This window comes from Diabrotica virgifera, chromosome 5 (assembly GCF_917563875.1).
Source record: "Diabrotica virgifera virgifera chromosome 5, PGI_DIABVI_V3a".
Lineage (NCBI taxonomy): Eukaryota > Metazoa > Arthropoda > Insecta > Coleoptera > Chrysomelidae > Diabrotica > Diabrotica virgifera.
Genome location: NC_065447.1, coordinates 175,356,747 through 175,371,276, shown reverse-complemented (window position 1 = coordinate 175,371,276; position 14,530 = coordinate 175,356,747). Strand labels below are relative to the sequence as shown.

At 31.7% G+C, this 14,530-nt stretch overlaps 1 protein-coding gene across 1 annotated transcript in view; it reads right to left on the bottom strand.

The window, feature by feature from the left end:
- LOC114337473 (zinc finger protein 358-like) overlaps positions 1-13,202 on the bottom strand; it is a 307,896-nt gene extending 294,694 nt beyond the window's left edge. The window contains exon 1 of the mRNA XM_050651680.1: positions 12,431-13,202. The gene's annotated coding sequence lies outside the window, so the exon portion shown is untranslated. The remainder of the gene's footprint in view (positions 1-12,430) is intronic.
- Between the last annotated feature and the right edge of the window lie 1,328 nt (positions 13,203-14,530).

Below are 14,530 nucleotides of genomic sequence, written 5' to 3'. Positions count from 1 at the left end.
AGAAAACTGAATACATACATCTTTATAAACAAAAACACATTTTTCTTTATACAAAAATTGTATTAATCTTTATTAATATTTGAAGAATAAGAAGTAAGAATAAGACGAAGATCGATTTTTTTAGTATAGATTATATCGAGGATATACGAGCAGATTGCATTAAGTCAAAAATCACTGTCTTGAGAAAATCAAGTTTTAGTAATTTTTTTAAATATAAATCAAAATTACACAAAAAGTATTACTTTTAGTGTAATTATATTACTTGTATAGAAATAGTAATGGTATTTTAAAGAATGTGGTATATTAAAACAACAGTTATTGTTTGTAGTTAATTAGTAATTATTTTTTAAATAAATAATGAACTGACTTAGTGCATTCTGCTTATTCATAATAAATTTACATAAGTAGACACACAACTAATCCCATTTTACTGTTAATTTGAGTTGTATCAATTTTAACATTATAATGTTTTATCCTATAATCTTGGACAACTAGAATTTCGGCATTAAAAAAATCCTGTTGAAAATAAAAATAAAAAAGAACAATAGAAATTTTCAGAAATTTAATTGTTAGATACAAAAAAATACAAAAAGCAAATAGATTATTAGTCTTCTTTATCTAGACCAGGGCATTTAGGATTTTTAAATACTGCACATAGAAACTTGTAACTTTTGGAATTGTGATTAAGATGATGTCAAAAAAAATCTACAATAGAAAAATAGATGGAAATGCATACTTGCATTTTAAAAGTGCAAATAATGCATCCAAAGTTGCATAAACATATCCAAATAAGTGTATTGATGGCCAGATTTTGTCGCTCGATGGTTTTTTGGTCGCTGACGCCATCAGAACCGACCACCGGAGCACATGGTGCCCAGGTTCACTGCTAAGGCACATGATCTGAAATTTCGTGGGTTCTCGGCAAATTGATGCAAACAGATTACTCGAGGGTTTCTGGGACCGCCCAATAAGAATACGACATCAGGATCGACCCCCGATGCACATACACCCTCCAAACTCTATAAGGTAATATGCCTTAGCAGGGACCTTGGGCACCAGGTGGTCCAGGTTTGTTTCTGATGGCGTATTCGTACAAAGTGACCCCAAAAACCGCCTAGTAATCTATTTGCATGGATTAAGTGCAGAAATCCCTCGAAACTTCGAAGATGGCGTGATCCTAGACACCAGGTGTCCGTTCTGAAGGTGTATTCGTCTTCAGCACACCCAAAGACTCCCTGAGTAATCTGTTTGCATCAATTTAATGCCGAAAACCCTCTAAACTCCAGAAGATGATGTGCCTTAGCAGTGACACTGTGCTCTAGGTACCCCGAGGGTCGGTGCTGATGGCGAATTCGTATTCAGCGACCCCAAAAGCCCCCCGAGTGACAAAATCTGACCCTAATTATCTTGACATGTCTATGCACTTTTGGATACATTTTATGCAGTTTAAAATGCAATTATATATTTCCACCATTTTTCTATTGTAGATTTTTTCCCGACATCATCCTGAACACAATGCAAAAAGTTGCAAGTCTCTAGATGCTGTATTTAAAATCTATTTACTCCGGTGATTTTAGTGCTAAATGATCTAATATGAATCATAGACATCAGGTTCCGGCAGAACATTGATAATTTTTTCATCAAACGGCAAATCTTCGTACCACCTGTGAAATACTTCTGGCTTCTGGTATTACTTTCTTCTCGCAACTGCATTAACTCATTCTTTTTGGCACAACTAATTTTAATCGGCGTAGAGTACAATTTTGGAAAATTTTCAATATTCAAAATAGTTGATTAGCACTACTTGATCTATGAGTTGTCACATTTATGGCCCTTTAATTAGGTAAAAGGTTTCTCTTTGTCGTACATTAACCTTTTGATTTAAACCTAACGATAGGTATACAGATTGTACAACCAAAATGACCAGAATGTTCTAAGTCAAAGTTAATGCAGTGTTGTATGTTCGGTTTTCGCAAAAATAGTACAAGCAGACTGCATTAAGAGTACTTAATGCATTCTGCTAGTAAATGAAACAGTCAAGCTGACTTAGTATTAAATTTTTATCTGTTATTATAATAAGTACGACTTAGTGTGATTTTGCAGTATATAGAGCATACCTTTTTATATATGACTGCATTTTGAATAACTAAAAAAATTGACTTAGTGCGTTCTGCTGGTATACCCTCGATATATAGATTATAGTATGACTTAGTGCACGATGACAATAAAGAGCAATGGAAAACAGAATATACATAGGGGTGACGGATCTACGGGGGGAAATGGGGAAATTTCCCCACCCTAAAAAGTTCTAAAATTAAAGAAAAAATTATTGAAACATAAAAATATATTAGCTGACATGAAACTTAAATCACAGACAGACAAATTAAACCTGATAAATGCCTACCCGACTTATAAAAATAAGGGAACTTAATCCATATAAGTTATTATTTATGTCTTTTAAGTAGGTTCGGTTTATCTTTTTTTATGTCTTTTGCTTAGTGTTTCATTGGAAGTGTTCCCCCCTAAGATAAGTTTCTCCTCCCAAGGCTAATGTCTAGATCCACCACTGATACATAGGTCAGATGTAATATCAAAAAAAAACTTTTTAAATAAATAAAACAAAAGAATCATAATATCATCATTACATTAATATTAAGGCGGAAGAGTAAAAAAATTAAGGTGAAGCCTATATTCAAAAGTTTCTCTCGTGGCCTACAAATAAAGATAAAAAATATTCAAAAATGTCGAATAAGAATAAATTTTGCAAACTATTCATAGCAACCTTTAAGGGACGGTTGTTCGAACGCTAATCAACAATGATCACTATCAAATATTTAATTACTGTCACAACTGTCAATGTCAACTTTGGTTGGGTTGCTGAAAACATAATTGATTATAATTATGACATCAGTTAATCAATTAACATAACAATTATTAACATAATTGATTAACTAATTTCATAATTGTAATCAATAATTATGTTTCCAGCAACCAAATCAAAGTTGACATTGACAGTTGTGACAGTAATTAAATATTTGATAATGATCATTTTTGATTAGCGTTCGAACAACCAGCCCTGAAAGTCACTAAAAAGTAGGTACTAATTAATTAAACTTTTTGCATGTTGAATAAACTAAACAGTTTAATAAGAGTCAACTACGTTTTCCTAACAAATGAAGGTTGAAAAATTGCCTCCAATTTAAAATTCTGGCAAAATTTCATTGATGTCGAAATTAAACCAAGCAGAATGAGACGACACAATGAATTAATTATATATTTGCATGGTCAATGAATTACGTGAAAGATGGCATGTTTAATTTACTTGGAGAAAATGATCAGTATATTATTTATGATTTTTTATTAACGACAAAGACGCTTATTACTAGAATGTTTAACTAATACACTTACCGGCGCAAAATTCCACCACTAAAAATGTTTGATTAAGTTTGACAATAATTATAACTTTATTATTTGTACTCCGATTTTCAAGCAGTTTGTAGGTAGGTACATGAGAGCGTTTGTTATTATTCCGGTAACAAAAAAGTTTTTGCTTAGATGGCATTATACGGGGCTGACTGGAAGCATTGTATTTTCTTCTAACTTTAAAAAATTCTATTGAAGAGCTGATTTTGTTTCATAGTTCTAGACTATGAAACATCTAGACATAGTCCAAGATTTTGTTTTTGGAATTATGTATCAGAATATCTCTTTTAAAATTAGAATGGCCAGCATGCAGCCCAGATATCAATCCTATCGAACATTTATGGGATAAATTGAAAATAGCTATTAGCCGTAATCCTAGGCCTCCAGAAAATTTGGTACAGTTATGGCCCTGGTAGACGAATAGCGGGCTATTCTCCAGGCAAAGATAACACATCTTATTTATTCGATGCCAAACAGATTGCGAGCAGTCATTGCTGCGAGAGGTGGGCATACCCTCTATTGATTGTTTTGTTGTTATTTTTGTTGTGTTGTTAATTTTAGTGCGTTTGATATTTGTAATTAAACAAACCTTCAAAGCAGTGTTTATGTAGGTACCGCTTTTGCAAGAAAAGAGATATTCGGATAATTCAAAAAGCAAAATCTTTAGGATGCCTCCGATATAATACGAAAGGACTATAAAACAAAATCAGCCCTTCAATGTTTCCACGGATTTTTTAGAAGGAGAAATTACAACGCTTCCATTCACCCCGGTATAATGCCATCTAAGCAAAAAAATATTTTTTACCGGAATAATAACAAAAGATATCAATACATGTACCTACAAACTGATGCAAGTATCTTGAAAATCGGATTACAAAATAATAAAGTTATAATTGTCAAACTTAATCAAAAATTTTTAGTGGAGTGTATTTGCATGGTCAATAAATTATTAGAAAGATGGCATGTTTAATTTACTTGGAGAAAATAATCAGTATCTATATTATTTATTAACCCCAAAGGCGCTAATTATTAGAATATTTATAATTTTATTAATAGGTTGCTGAATAAGGTTTTCAAAAAAATATATTATTTATTATTTATATTATGTCTATCGAGGGTCTGAGACAAGGAGGAGGATTAAGTCCAACACTATTTATAATTTACAAGGATGAGATAATGAGAATGTACGAATGTAGCGTAAAAGTGAAAAAAAATGCATGTGACATATAGACGTTTAAGAAGAGTAGATATTTCCGAAGGAGCCTTCGCTGACGACGTCGTCATATTGGCCGAAAATGAGAATCATCTACAAGGAAATCTAGATATATTGAAGGTAATACTAAAAATATGGGAGGACAATTATTATTAATAAAAATAAAACAAAAGATGTGGTCATGGGAGAAAATGAAGAAGAAGAGAAGATAAACATAAAGGAAATATAGAACAAGCACGAGCTTTTCAATACCTAGGAGTAGAATTAGAAGACAACGGAAGACAGGAAACAGAAATTAATATGTAATAGAATTCAAAAAGCGATGAACCTACAGGTACCTACTGTGTAATGAGCAATCAATTCATAAATAGAAAAGAAATAACAAGAAAAAGAAAAATTAATGTGTTTAAGTCAATATATTTTTTATGTAAGTATTAACCTTTAGTTGCGAGTCGTGGGAGTGGCAGTGGAAATGAAATACCTTAGACGGGTTCGATTATACCAAAGGAGATAAACTACGGAACACTCAAATAAGAGAAGATTTGAAAATATACTCAACCTTAGAATATTAGAAAGAAAGCAACTCAGTTGGTGAGGTCATCTTCAGAGAATGGATTATATTTTATAAAACCGGTGAAAGAAATTTGGCAGGCAAAAACGCAAATAACAAAGACCATGACAAACATGGAATAGAACTATAGCAAAAATATTCAAAGAAGGGGAACATGGATAGAAGCAAGGACGCTGTCCAGAAATAATAATGAATAGGTCAAATTTGTACTTACATAATGTAGGTAAATATATAGCAGAATATCAATTACGTTTAAGATTAAGTTTGATATTAATATTGAGTTGTTGCCACATTTTGCCCATATTGTCATATTAAATCCAAAAATTCGGTCCGCGATCATATTTTTTAATTTTATAATTTTTTTTGCGTTCGGATTAGCGAACGATCGGATTACTAGGGTTCGGATTATCGACGCTCTACTGTATATATTTTATGTCTATTATACCGTACAATTATTAGTTTTAAATTTAAATAAAAATAGAATATCATCATTGTGGTTTTTCGAGAAAAAACTTATTTTCCACGGAAAATATTAGGTATATTTATTACACTTTTACCATAAAAAATTATTGGTAGTATTATGATGATGTCTAGATTATGATTATGATGTCTATTTATATATTTTTTATCCTTACTCAGTTACAAAAAATTATATTGATATAAGTATTTCTGTAAATACCAGAGACTAGAGACTTCATTTATTAAAATATACAATTTATTATGAAGAGATCAGGGCCTACATGGCCTGTTGAGCAAAATAAAAAAACAATTATGAAGTTGTCACGAAAACAGTCCTAAAACTAGAGAAGAAATATTAAGATGAGGACTGAATGGGATGATGTCAATCAAAATAAAAGAAACAGTACCATGCAATTTAGCGGTGCATTATATGTATAACACACATCACACTGTATTTCTATGCCACTTATTTGTTCCACTATTAACACTATTCATTTGTGTGTCCCAAAATTAGTCTTGTCTATCCTGGGCCCAGAGCACGCCAAATAGAATTCTATTGTAGTGACTTCACGTTGCCTAGCAACTGTCGATTCTCCCATTATGAAATTCTATTTTGTGACGTCAGCAAAATGGAATTCTATTTGGCGTGCTCTGGGCCCTGTATCAAAAAGTTCAGATCGACAGCAAGTCTAGATGTCTCATTATGAAGGAAACATCAAAATTACACCTAAAACTTTCATGCATAACGTGTAAATCACAGTTGTTGTCTAAAGTTTTGTTCAAACAATATTAATATCCGTCGTGTTATAGTGCCGATAGTTCTAAATATCATAGAGAAAAAGTATTTACATTTAAGCAATACAATCTCCAGATCTGAGTCTAATAATTGAAGAAATGAATTTTCCTCAAATTCGAATTAGTATGGTATAGTTAGACCCAAACCCAGACATCCAAAGTGAAAGTTATCCTCTAACACCAAATTGTTCTATATGGTCCACATAATGTTCAGAAAAAAGTCACACCATTTTGAGCGTCGGGTTTGGGGGGAGAGGGGGGAGAAATCTGCAAATTCGTAGTTTTTTACGTTTTTCGTCAATATTTCTAAAACTAAGCGGTTTAGCATGAACAACCTTCTACACAAAATTGTTCTACATTAAATTTGAAATAAAAAAGGCCCTATGTATAACCCTTCTAAAATGAACGGTTCCAAAGTTACGGAGGTAGTATAGTATAATTGGTCCAAAAAAAGGCCTAACCCAGACATCCAAAGTAAAAGTTTTCCTTCAACACCAAATTGTTCTATATGGTCCACATATTGTTCAGTAAAAAGTTACACAATTTTGAGCGTCCGGTTTGGGGGGGAGATGGGGGAGAAGTCGGTAAATTAGTAGTTTTTTTAAGTTTTTCGTCAATATTTCTAAAACTATGCTTTAGCGTAAGAAATGTTCTATAGAAAAATATTCTACATAAAATTTAAAATAAAAAAGGTTCTACTTATACATAATTGTGATAAAATCAACGGTTCCAGAGTTACGGGGGGTGAAAAGTGGAGGTTTTCGATACTTTTTATATTTACCGATTTCTCTCCCCTCTCCACCCCCAAACCCGACGCTCAAAATGGTGTGACTTTTTTTTGAACATTATGTGGACCATATAGAAAAATTTGGTGTTGGAGGATAACTTTTACTTTGGATGTCTGGGTTTTTGGTATAGTTATATCATAAATATTGCCCAAAAAATATAAAAAGTATCGAAAACTTCGACATTTCACCCTCTGTAACTCTGGAACCGTTGATTTTATAACAATTATGTATAGAACATATTTTGTTTTAAATTTCATGTAGAACATTTTTGTTTATAACATTGTTTACGATAAAGCATAGTTTTAGAAATATTGACGAAAAACATAAAAAAAACTACTAATTTACCGGCTTCTCTCCCATCTCCCTCCCAAACCGGACGCACAAAATGGTGTAACTTTTTACTGAACAATATGTGGACCATATAGAACATTTTGGTGTTGGAGGAAAACTTTTACTTTGGATGTTTTGGTTAGGCCTTTTTTTGGACCAGTTATACTATACTACCTCCGTAACTTTGGAACCATTCATTTTAGAAAGATTATGCATAGGACCTTTTTTATTTCAAATTTAATGTAGAACAATTTTGTATAGAGGGTTGTTCATGCTAAACCGCATAGTTTTAGAAATATTGGAGAAAAACTTAAAAAACTACGAATTTACCGATTTCTCCTCCCTCTCCCCCCCAAACCCGACGCTCAAAATGGTGTGACTTTTTTCTGGACATTGTGTGGACCATATAGAACAATTTGGTGTTGAAGGATAACTTTCACTTTGGATGTCTGGGTTATGCCATCTTTTGGATCAACTATACTATACTAAATAATGCATTTTTTGAACCACAAATGCATTTATTTGATTTTTGATACAGACTGATCACAAATTGAACAATAAATTTTTAGTAACCGGATCTATAACTTTAGATGCACAATATACGTCTAGGTAATACTACTTTAAAAAACTGCCCTAAAAGCAAATTTTGTTATAGTTTTTAAAGTCATTGTTATTAAAATTTGTAATGAATATCTTTTCTATAGTTTTTGAAGGTTGAAGGAACCTATAATATAATTTTCATTTTTAATGTGAAATGTTATAAAATACCATTGCATTGAAGTCTAAATCTGGGAACGAAATTTTCATAGTCTGTATACTTTATTGTCATCTGTGTCTGTGTTGAATGTTAATATGTAATTTCGTATTTTATAATAGGGAATAATAATAATAATGTAACACAGTGGTTTTCCCATTATGTTAGAAAATATTAGCAGACTGGTGTTTAAAAACGCGGTTCTTGAATTACAAATTATATATCCAGAGAAAATATTGTTCTAATTCGTATCAAATTGTGCCAAAAAGTTATTTTGATATAGGTAGGTGTTTCTGTAGATAAGTACCAGACTTCATTGAAAATTTTTATATCTACTAAACTAAACTAAATCTATCTAAACTAAAATCTGTATAAAATCAACAAAAGTGAGTTACTATATTGATAAACATAAAAATATGATCAGCAATAAAATTATCAGGAAAATATTTTTAAAATTGCAGAAGATATATTAAGATGAGGACTGAATGGGATGATGTCAATCAAATTGGAAGAAACAGAAACATGCAATTTGGCGGTGCATTATATAACCTTGACAAATCACACTGTATTTCTATACCACGTATTTGTTCCAATATTAACACTATTCAGTTTGTGTATCTCAATTTAACAAAGCAAAAATGAGTCTTGTCTATCCTGATTAAAAAAGTTCAGATCAACATCAAGTCTAGAAGTCTCATTAGGAAGGAAACATTAAAATTACACAAAAACTGTCATGGATACCGTGTAAAATGACAGTTGTTGTCCAAAATTTTCTTCAAACACAGTTAATATCAGTTGTGTTATAGTGCACATAGTTGCACATAGTTAATATCATAGACAAAAAGTGTTTACATTTAGCCAATACAATCTCCAGATCTGAGTCTAATTGACGAATGGAATTTTCCTCAAATTCGAATTATGCGGGAAGTACATCTTTTAAACCACGAACGCATTTTAATTTCAATTTGTGATGATGTAGGTAGACTGATCACAAATTGAACAACACATTTTTGGTAACCGAATCTATAACTTTAGATGCACAAGAGACGTCTAATTATAGGTAACTAGAAAAAGCTGCCCTAAAAGCAAATTTTGTTATAGTTTTTAAAGTCATTGTTATTAAAATTTAACATATGTAATTTAATGAATATCTTGTATATAGTTTTTGAAGGTTGAAGTGTATTATTTTCATTTTTAAGGGGGCAAAATCTTGGTCCAAGTCCAATGGTATTTAAATGCATTAATTTTTTTCGAATTCTGAGAAAAGTAATAAGTATTTTTTGAAAAATTTGAACCCAGAATGAAATATTACATTATTACCGAAGGCCGAAAGTCCCTGAAAACTTCTATGTTTATTTCCATAAGTTACATGGGTTAAAAAAAAAGAGGATATTTAATGTGATTTTCAGTTTCAAAGTCTAGTTGAAGAATGGAGTTTTCTCCAAATTTCCTCATTTTTTAAACCACGAATGCATTTTGATTTTTGATGCAGACTCATCACAAATTGGACAATACATTTTTGGTAACGGAATTTACAATTTTAAATGCACAATAGATGTATAATATTACTGCCTTTAAAAGCAAATTTTGTTATAGTTTTTAAAGTCATTTTTATTAAAATTCAACATAATTCAAGGAATACATTTTCTATAGTTTTTGAAGGTTGAAGGGTATACCTATCATTTTCATTTTTAATGTGAAATGTAATAAAATACCATTCTATTGATGTCTGAATTTGGAGACGAAAATGTTATGACTTTAGAGTCATGTGTGTCTGTGTTGATTGTTAATTTCGTATTCTATATGGAATAATAAAAATGTAACACTGTGGTTTTCCCATATGTTAGAAAATATTAGCAGACCGGTGTTTGAAAACGCAGTTCTTGCATTACAAATGTAAAAGAAAATATTTTTCTAAGCTGTATCAGATTGTGCCAAAAACTTATTTTGTTATAGGTACTTATTTCTGTAGATACAAGACTTCATTGAAAATTTTTATACCCAAACTAAAATCTATAAAATCAACAAATATACGGGGTGGTGAATTGGAAAAAGGGCCATAGGAAACTCAATGTAAAATTCTAAACTGTCGAATTCCTGCTTCCCTAATTATTTTACATCAAAAGACATTAGACACTATTTGTAGAGGATTGAAAATCTGTATTGAAAACAACAACTGTTAAAATTGTTCTACGAAATAAACATTTTCCAAAATTTTGTAAAAATGTAATACATTTTTTTAAGTTTTTCAACCCAAAATTAGGCCACAGACAGTGCAATAATGTGTCACAATGAAGTTATTATTTTCACATTTTTGAACTGTCAATATTTTTATTTTATCATTTATTGTTTAAAAACAATACAGTTGATAAGATACCCTCAGTTGCGGAGAAAGTATTAATAATAATGATTTTTTATTCAGACAATGGTGTGCGCACTGTCAGTTAAATAGTATCGTGTGGTCTAACTTTTACACACATATGTAGGTATGGTATGTTAAACAGTAAATGGTTAAGTTCAATTAGTTACCACTATAAACAGCCCGGATTAACCGATAATAGTATAAAAGGCCCGGTTTCAGGTAAAATTTATTTTAGGCTTTATTATGGGAGTACCGTCTAGTCAGTGTTAATTGCACAAAAGACCAACTCTGTCTATCTCGGTGGCTTATCGCTCCGGGTGGGTCTTAACAATGGGCCAGGTCAGATAAATTTAATAATATTTACGACCGCACTAATTGAACTCAAACCATTTACTGTTGAACAAACCATACCTACTGTGGCAAATGTATTATATTTTTCAAAATTTTGGAATGCGTTTAAATCGTAGAACAATTTTAACTTTTGATTTTAATGCAGATTTCAATTCTCTCATCCCATGACTTTTGATGTAAAATAAATAGAGAAGCAGGAATTCAACAGTTTAGAATTTTACATTGAGTTTCCTATGGCTCGTTTTACGATTCACCACCCCGTATATTGATAAAGATAAAAATATAATTAGGTATAAAATTATTAGGAAAATGTCAAAAGAAATATTAAGATGAGAACTGAATGGGATGATGTCAATCAAACTGAATGAAACAGTAACATGCAATTTTGCAGTGCATTTATAACCTTGACAAATCACTGTGTATTTCTATGCCACTTATTTGTTCCAATATTAACACTACTCAGTTTGTGTATCTCACTTTAACAAAGCAAAAAATGAGTTTTGTCTACCCTGATTCAAAAAGATCAGATCAACAGCAAGTCTGCAGTCATTAAGAAGGAAGGAAACATCAAAATTATACAAAAACTTTCATGCATAACGTGTCAATGACAGTTGTAAAAAGTTTTGTTCCGACATAAGTACTTAATATCCGTCGTGTTATAGTGCAGATAGTTCTAAATATCATAGAGAAAAAAATATTTACAAGAAATGAATTTTCCTCAAATTCTAATTATGCGGGAAATACATTTTTTTAAACCAGGAATGCATTTTGATTTTTGATGCAGACTGATCACAAATTGAACAATAAATTTTTGGTAATCGGAACTACCAAACTTTAGATGAACAATAGACGTCTAATACTTATGCCCTAAAAGCAAATTTTGTTCTAGTTTTTTAAAGTCATTGTTATTAAAATTTTACATATTTAATGAATATCTTTTCTTGTTTTTGAAGGTTGAAGGGTACATCATTTTCATTTTTAATGTGAAATGTTTAAATGTTATATGTAAATGTAAAATACCATTGCATTTGACGTCTGAATTTGGAGACGAAAATGTTGTCTATATACTTATCTGTGTCTGGTGTCTGTGTTGATTGTTAATAATTTCGTATTTTATAGGGAATAATAAAAATGTCACACTGTGGTTTTCCCATATGTTAGAAAAGATTAGCACTGCTAATTTAGCAGACCGGCGTTTAAAAACGCGGTTCGTGCATTACAATTATCCGCAGAAAATATTTTTCTAATTCTAAGCGGTATCAAATTGTGCCAACTCGGTATTTCAAGTAGGTGTAAAAATATGAGATGAAGCAAAATTAAAAACCGGAAACGGGAAGCTATGTGTAACATTAAAAATAAAATGTAATAAATATCAAGTATGTACCTTTCTGTCATTGATTACGCAATGCGTTCGAAAACGCACTAAAATCACAGCACTCTGAATCTAATAGAAGCAGCCGACACTGATTCGCAAAATTCGAGATTCCGCATTAGACGTTTGAATATTAGGAACCACTGTCTACCGCCGAAATCTAACGGTACTGTCAGCAGTGTAGGTACCCGGAACCACAATATGGCGGCACTGCGATCGCACGTGTTAGTAACAAATACACAAGATGATGATATTAAAGTAAAAGTATGTATTGGTAGTGGGTGGCTGTGGACTGTTTTTGTACTACTCGCTCTAACCTGCCATGGCGTGACGTCGACCGTCGACTGTCTAGAGCGGCTAAAGCGATGTCAGTTGCTGGTAGTGTCGGGCCACTTCTGAAGCGACGTTGCCAATTAGGTTAGGTAGAAAATTGGTGCGCTCAGGATGGACTACGTTGGTCGATTTTTGGCGAGATGATTGACAAGTACTTATTGGAGGCTTACGGACCGATGAGAATTGCATAGAAGTGGTTACTCCGAAATTGCAATGTCAGAGGTCGTGGATTTTAAAACGATTTTAACTTTTCCTGATAAAGTATTGAGATTATTCGGATTTGACGGTGATGTTTAAATTAAATTTGAATGGAGATCAACACTAATACATCATACCAGGGTTTATCAAAAAGTTCAAGATCAATATTGTATTTAATTTTAGAAAAAAATAATTTTTTTTAAATAAAATATTTTTCTTAACAGAGTTTCCGTTTGTTTTTTGATCATTTCTTTTTAATAAAGTTTATTATGCACTTTTATGTTCTATGATATTATGTTTTAAATTAGATATAGGTATTTAATAACAGAAACGCTAATTAAAAAAATTAGTATAAGCTTACGATAGTGGTTTCAATGGCAATCCATCTTGGCCACCGTGAGTATTGCTTACTTACCATCAACTGTTTAGGGGTGTCTGCAGAATAGTTTTATATAGTATTTTTGCGAACAATCAATCGGTTAACAATCGCTCATCCAACATTTACACCCGATAAACAGAAGAAACTTTTCAAATATAGCTTATACTTAGAATACCTTCTTCTTCCTCTTTATAAGGAATTCTGCTTGTTTGCAATTCTGCGGATTGATACCTCTATTAGAAGGTTGTTGTCACTCGATCTTTTGCGTGGTCGTCCTATACTTATACCAATTGGTGATTTTTATCTCTTGCTATTTTGACCACTCGTGTCTCCCCCATTCTGCTTATGTGGTTATTGCATTATTTTTTTATACAGGGTGTTTGGTAAAGAATGGGCCATAGCTTAACCTCAGGTTCCTGAGGTTAAAATAGGCCGATTTAAGCTATTTTACCTTAGTACAAAGTTTATAATAACCGAGATACAGGGTGTCAAAGTTAAACTTTTTTTTATTTATTATTGAATATTTCCTGACAAGTATGAGATAACAATTTGGTATGTGGGGGTTTTTTGGGTCGAGAAAACTAAAATCCCTACCAAAAATTATGTATTGCCCAGAGGGCGCCACATACGCCTTTCAGCACTCATTTATTACGTTCAATTTTTTTATCCGTCACTCTGTATAATTTTGACATTAAAATTTTTATTCTCCTATTAGATTTACTTAAAAAAGATATACTTCTTTCACCTCCCTAAACTCAACCGTTTTCGAGATAAACGCATTTTAAATCTGCGATACACCATCATTTTTAGCATAATATCATTGTAGTTACACCCGAAAAATAACTTAAAACCATAAAATTATCCAAAAATGTATCGCAAATTTCTTCAAATGGAATTTGCGATGCAATGACATAAATTTGAGAACTGGCACAATTATTATGGTTTTAAGTTATTTTTCGGGTGGAACTATGTATTACAATGATATTATGCTAAAAATTATGGTGTATCGCAGATTTAAAATGCGTTTATCTCGAAAACGGTTGAGTTTAGGGAGGTGAAAGAAGTATACCTTTTTTAAGTAAAACTATTAGGAGAATAAAAATTTTAATTTCAAAATTATACAGAGTGAGGGATAAAAAAAATTGAAGGTAATAAATGAGTACTGAAAGGCGTATGTTGCGCCCTCTGGGCAATACATCATT